The sequence below is a fragment of the Triticum aestivum genome, chromosome 7B, assembly GCF_018294505.1.
Source record: "Triticum aestivum cultivar Chinese Spring chromosome 7B, IWGSC CS RefSeq v2.1, whole genome shotgun sequence".
Taxonomy (NCBI): domain Eukaryota; kingdom Viridiplantae; phylum Streptophyta; class Magnoliopsida; order Poales; family Poaceae; genus Triticum; species Triticum aestivum.
This window is the reverse complement of record NC_057813.1, coordinates 222,369,954-222,377,049: the sequence shown is the minus strand read 5'-3', so window position 1 is coordinate 222,377,049 and position 7,096 is coordinate 222,369,954. Positions and strand designations below refer to the sequence as shown.

The window sequence follows — 7,096 nt, the reverse complement described above, 5'->3', positions numbered from 1 at the left end:
GATTCTTTGCCAAGATCACCGCCAATCAAGTCTGCAAAATGTGATCATCAAGAGATGGTGCACTTTTCTATCAGTCACGTCAAGCGACAATCAAACCTTTGGTATAGATTGGATCCTCAGGGTTGTGAAGCCATTCAAGATAAGTCAGAAACTCCTGCAAGATGTCAGAACCCATTGGAAGAACAGGTATGATCCACATCACCGTTTTGAACCCAGAAGGCCTGCATGTATTTGAGGAACCCGATGCCTGGATAGAAGATATTCTTTGTTCCACGGGAAGATGTGCTCCCCAACTCCATGGAATATTCTTGGTACTCGATACAAGAATAACATCCCCAGCAAGGATCAATATCAAGAAGGACACGTATGTCGGATAATCTTTCGCACCCAAGCTCAGCCAGTAGACATGAAGGAAAAATTTGAGTCAGTCTGAACAGGAACATATGAGGGAAGTTCTGTCAGAATGTCAGAGACGGTGAAGCAAACCACCCCAGATCAAGACAGTTAGTACGATCCAATTCAGTGGGAACATATTATATGAGAATGAATAAAAGAAACCCCAGTTGGAAACGGTTTCTTCAAGTCAGAAGATTTATTTATCCCTGAGCAACCAAATATCGAGGACGAGATTTCTTTAAGGGGGAAGGTTTGTAATACCCTGGATTTTGCCCTTTTCTTCTTCCTTTGATTCTATTGGATTTCTTGATTTAATTTGTTTTTCTTTGACTGTGTGGTTCTGAAACTTAGGAAGATAATTTCTTCCTAGGTTTTAAAGTGGCTTGTCACCCTCGTCATCATCCCAAGATCATGTCATTTTCATCCTTAACCTAATCCAATATTCTTTTTCTAGGGGATATTCCTTTTCTATTAAAGGACCTTTAAACCCTAGGTGATGAAGCAACCTATCTTTCTGTCACTCCATAAATCCCCAAATAATTCTCATAAACTAGTCATCAACCCATGCAGCCGCACGGGCTAGGTATGAATCTTTTAATCTCTAAAATGCATCACATTTGGAAAAAAATCTTAAAACATTTAATTTTTTTTTATATTTGACCACTGTCATAAAGTCTCTTTTTTTATAGCCAACGTTAGAGAAGCGTTTCACTACATTTTTCCATGCAAGTTATTTGTGTAATTTTTTTCATATAGTCTAAATATAGATAAAATTAAGAAATTCTTCGGGTTGCTCCCAATAAGTAAGCTCGTGTTCATTTGATTACTTACACTCCCTTTTAGTTGTGATGTGCTAATAAATAAGATGAAAAAAGCCGTAATAGATATATGACCCTTTTTTGTCTTCATCTTCATCGGTTTGCAAACATCATACTATCACATTTACATTACCCAGTACTCAATTCCTCTATCTATAGCACACAGTGCATGAGAAGTAAAACAGACCATGTCCTTTTGCACAAGTTTCAATACATGTAAACTTGCATAACCCTGATATAGAACTTAAAAGTGTTCCTTTTTCCGCCATTACGAAGATTGGCAAATATTTTTAGTCAGTCGACATAATAATTTACTAAAATATGACAGAACTGTACTTAGGATGAGACGGTTGTCTCTGGATCGCTAGTAGAAATAGTTGACAAAGCAAGCCTTTCTACATAGAATTGATCTTTCTTTAGCCATTCCTATATTTTTTAGGAGAGGGTCAAAGAAGATTCATGGTATCTTGATCGATGAAATGCTTGGAGCTCAAAGGGGCGGAGAACTACGTCAATGTAAGCCTAGATATGCAAAGACTGAATATTTTCCAAGTAATGCACAAACTTCGAAATTAATACATACTAAAGTTTGATTTGTATAGTTCTAACTTCACAAAAGCGCATTCTTGTCTAAATATAAAATGTGAATTTCACTTTAAAAACTAATGACAGAAGCCAAACTGAGCAGAATAGGGAGGGGTAGTAATACTTCGAACATACTCCCTCCGTCCCAAAATGTAGACCATTTTTGACACTATCATAGTGTCAAAAATGATCTTATATTTTGGGAGGGAGTACTACATTAGTTGCACTGCTGCAGTCACACGAAACTCATGAGAACAGGGGAGTAGTAAAACTTCAAACGTACTGTATTAGCTCCAGTCATCTTTTGTACAACTTACTGGAGTAACATTCAGAACAACTTGGGGCAGTTTAGAAGGGACAAAATTAGAATGGTAACCTTCGTGTATAAAGGAGGAAAGATAAGTAGAAAAACTGTTGTCCTAATTCCAAATAAGGAGAAGGAAGGCATTCAGATTTACTCTTCAGGATAATCAGAAAATGATATTTTTGTGATGCTTGAAAATCAACCATGGTCATGAGAATTGGTGATGCAAATGAAAGCATGTAAATTGGCCTCAACTAAGATTATCACAGAAACCTAGTTTCATCCCTGAATTCTCCAATAGCAGCTGCTCTAGGAAATTCTTCCTTGACAACCACCTGGCGACAAAACAAAGCACATGTGTAAATTTAATTTGCTGGAATTTACGTGTTTTCAAAATGGAACACCGATTTTTAGCAATCAATAATGAGCCTACTACACTATAGGCATTATTAAGTACTACAGAAAAACCATAAAATGGACACCAAATGTCGAATGATAAATAACCTAAAGATATGCCATGTGTTGAATATGTCAATCTTGGATGTTGGAAATAGAAGAGAAGCAATTAGCCCAGCGGAATTACTGTCATGATTATTTCTTGTTGTGAAGAAACAACACATAAATAGAAATAGAACTTTTATGGTGGAATTAACATGGATAGTTAAATAAAATAAAATCTGGAGTAATATCATGCGCGATGTTGAGCGCAGCTTCTGCAAATGCACTAATGTTCTTACTTACACACATTATCATGTGTAATGCATCCTCGGATGGACCCCAGTTTGACATGAACCGAATATGTGAGCGACTTTCAATATAAACATTGGTGAAGAAATATGATAAATGCAAGTATGAATAGTTGGGGAAAATGCAATCTCTCTATGGTTTTCTCTTTCTACACACCTTTTTTCCAAAATCATATGTGGGCATTTTAAAAATCAAAATAAGCTCAAATCAAGCAACAACACGGTTTAATCAACTCTGCTATAATATCTTCTGGCACAGAACATGAAATGTGATGTGAATTACATGCGGAAATTATTGTGAAGCTTAACGAACTGGATTTCCGCGGGTACTATGTCCCAGCGGAAATACAATTATATATATATATATATATATATGTATGAATTATATATATATATGAATGTGGCACAAATAATAGTATGATACTTACGTGTTACCTTGTGCACGCTGGCCTAAAATGGTCCAATAATGTTCACCGGATCTTGTAGCAGAAGTATTAGCTTAAAATAGAACTCCTTTTTTTTCGGGAAAAGAGAGAGTGTTTTATGTTACAGCCCTCCTAGGAGGCGAATTACAGTCGGGGACATGAGCTAATGCACATCCCAGGTCGGGGGCCGGACTACTCTAAGTCCAGCATCGCCTGCCAGAGCCCAAAGTTTGGCCTCCTCCTTGATGCCGTGAACTAACGTTAGGATGGATGGGCGCGCGTCGTTGAAGATGCAATCGTTAGGATGAATTAGCATCCCATTACTGGTCAGAACAACTGTGTGAACGATCGCCACCCAATTACAACTACAAATTCATGTAATGTTAAGTTGATCTACTCCATGATAAATTTTAGTATCTCTAGAAAACAATAAGGTGCAACAAACTAAAACGTAACAGTTCTATCTATTGGGCAGCCAAGCATAAAAAAGAACAAATGACAGAGAGCCAGATTTCCTATTTGTGGAAAATGTGCGTCTTGTAAGGACACGGTAAAATATATTGCCATGTTTGCTAAGCTAACATATAGTTAATTGTATTTTGATGGTTGTTAGTCGTTGGGTAAAAGTTGTAAAATCTTTCTTTACAATGGACAGAAACTCGAACCAAAGGTTCAATGGATGAGTTAAATAACGCAACAGAACCCTCTTTGCCATTCGATTGTGTATGTAATCTAGATTCCTATGTGTATATAGTGATCCTATAGTAGATTTATCATATGAAATATGAACCAATGGATGCATAATAAGACAGGGGTTCATACTAAAATTGGTTGTGCCCATTAATATAACAGGAATCTTGTGGTGACCCAAAAATTCTGTATATATTTTATACATGAGACATTATTCTTTGTAAGTTATAGCATGCAGAAATATGATAGTTTTATACACGAAGGTTGCACATCTACTCATTTAGACGCAGAGTGATGTGCCATGGAGAGGGCAGCTCTGCTGCTCTATGAGGAGCTTCTGAGTGTCAGGACCAACCTTTAGGAATATCATCCATGCTGATAGAAGTTAAAAGAAACAAATCACAAACTGCATATCGCTACTATGAAGAGATTTATAATAAGAGCATGGGAAAACTTTTAACATTCCGCCTTCTAACATCAACATAAATATATGTACACTATATGGTACTCACTCCGATCCAAAATAAGTGTCATGGTTTTAATTCAAATTTGCACTAAAACCACGACACTTATTTTGGATCAGAGGGAGTATTTGTGTAGCTCGTGGCCAATCATACAAAACTGTGATGCAACAAAACCGAGGCTCATCACCTAGAATCCAAGATATGAGGATAAAAATGAAAATTTACTTACATCGAAGTCCACTCGAATGAACTTACAAAAGTAGCTTAGAATTACTATGATTTATATGCTGATTCGGTTATCACAAATTTCCCTATGATTCAGCTACTGACAAATGATTTTCTATAACTAAAGATTAATTGTACGTACTACCCACATATAATAAGTAATACTACTCTGTAACGTCTTCCTGTTAATTAAAGATTTGTGTGATGGTTTTCTTGTCATAGATTTCCCTCTGATTCAGCTACTAACAAATGATTTTTACAACAGGAAATTAACTGTAGATACTTCATGCATATATAACAAATAATACTCGACAAAGTTTTGAAGTTAATTATTATGCACATCATGGGAAACTGAAGAAAGGATAACTGAACATGTACTAAATGTTAAAAAAAGGTTCATGTGTAACTCATAATAAGACTAATCTACATTGACCGAAACTGAAACACTTTGAAATATGTAGGCAATACCAGAAGATAAGAATCTAGTTTCCAGCAAATACCATCCGTGAAGTTATATCAGCAGTCCATGACTGCACCTAGTGAGAATCAGCTCCATTTTTCTGTTAGAATGACAAAATTGATGGAAGAACTAAATATGCAGTGCACTGCCAAGAATCTAGGTTGGTAATGTTCTGCAGGTAAATATCAATGTCTCGACATGGGATTAGAGATGAATTGCATGAGTACAAATATCTAGTTCCTAAACAATCATTGGGGATTCTGCTCTGTGTTCAATGGGCTGGATAATATACCAAAAAATATAAGGATACGGTGGGTGCAGCTGAGTGGATGCAGGAGCTGCAGGCAGTGAACTCAAACGGTGCTGAAGTCAATAACCCCTCCATCAGTCCTTCGTATAGAGTTGCATCCTCAGATACGTCGATGTCCTCTTAATTTACTACAAACTGCCATGCCTATTCCACCCTTGCATCACTCATCATCTATCATGGGATTATATATCATCTACTGGATATCATAGATCGATCCTAGTTCAATCAGAACATGGAAACTAAAAATTAAAAGCCTGCAGCAAACTGGATCAGACAGAGCCCGTGTTGGATCATATACCTTTTTCTAAATCGATCGCAAATTGGAGTTGAGAATGGCAGTACAGGAGGAGTTGCTAGGCGGCGGGGACGACACCGGCGTGGAGCCGCGGCGCCTCATCTACAGGACATCATAGATTATCGATCCTAGTTCAACCAGAACATGGAAACTGAAAATTAAAAGGCTGCAGCAAAACGGGGTCGGACGGAGCCTGTGTTGGATCATATACCTTTCTGTAAATCGATCGCAAATTGGCAATAGAGGAGGAGTTGCTGGGCGGCGTTCACGACGCCGGCGTGGAGCCGTGATGCCTCCCTGAGCCCATCCTCCGCCTTGTCTCCGGCATGGTCGTCGCTTTCCATTGGGAACGAACTCCCACGCGAGTTGAGCCTGAGCAGCTGCTACGACACCATAGTTGCCGGCAACAATCTGTACATGTTCGATTTAGTTGAGGATCTGTGGCGCCACTCCGGCGTTGCATCCTCAGATACGTCGATGTCCTCTTAATTTACTACAAACAGCCATGCCTATTCCACCCTTGCATCACTCATCATCTATCATGGGATTATATATCATCTACTGGATATCATAGATCGATCCTAGTTCAATCAGAACATGGAAACTAAAAATTAAAAGCCTGCAGCAAACTGGATCAGACGGAGCCCGTGTTGGATCATATACCTTTTTCTAAATCGATCGCAAATTGGAGTTGAGAATGGCAGTACAGGAGGAGTTGCTAGGCGGCGGGGACGATGCCGGCGTGGAGCCGCGGCGCCTCATCTACAGGACATCATAGATTATCGATCCTAGTTCAATCAGAACTTGGAAACTAAAAATTAAAAGGCTGCAGCAAAACGGGGTCGGACGGAGCCTGTGTTGGATCATATACCTTTTCCTAAATCGATCGCAAATTGGCAATAGAGGAGGAGTTGCTGGGCGGCGGTCACGACGCCGGCGTGGAGCCGCGATGCCGCCCCGAGCCCATCCACCGCCTTGTCTCCGGCATGGTCGTCGCTCTCCATTGGGAACGAACTCCCATGCGAGTTGAGCCTGAGCAGCTGCTACGACACCATAGTTGCCGGCAACAATCTTTACATGTTCGATTTAGTTGAGGATCTGTGGCGCCACTCCGGCAAGGGTCGCTCCACGACGCGCCGGTGAGATAGAGGAGGCAAAGAAGGCTGCGGGGAGGTTGCGGGGAGATTTTTTTTTGAGGGAGGAGGTTGTGGGGAGATTTGTTTTTCTTTTCTTTTCATATTTTGTGACAGGCAGCGTGCGGGACAACTCACGATGGAGGGACACCATAACTTATATTCATCGGACGATTCCGGGTATCTTATCGGTAGATTGGACGGTTAATTAGACACAACTTCTAGGATTACCGTGGAGGCTCGAT

At 39.5% G+C, this 7,096-nt stretch overlaps 1 long non-coding RNA gene across 8 annotated transcripts; it reads right to left on the bottom strand.

The window, feature by feature from the left end:
• Window positions 1-2,045: 2,045 nt before the first annotated feature.
• LOC123156217 (uncharacterized) lies at window positions 2,046-6,960 on the bottom strand. 8 transcript variants are annotated; one of them, XR_006477916.1, is made up of 4 exons: window positions 6,590-6,960; window positions 5,930-6,480; window positions 5,722-5,846; window positions 2,046-5,639 (listed from the first exon to the last, which is right to left on the bottom strand). It is a non-coding gene; the product is annotated as an uncharacterized lncRNA (long non-coding RNA). The 8 variants fall into 8 exon arrangements; XR_006477918.1 differs by having other exon boundaries at window positions 5,722-5,820; XR_006477914.1 differs by having other exon boundaries at window positions 2,046-5,820; window positions 5,930-6,299; window positions 6,382-6,480.
• Window positions 6,961-7,096: the final 136 nt, after the last annotated feature.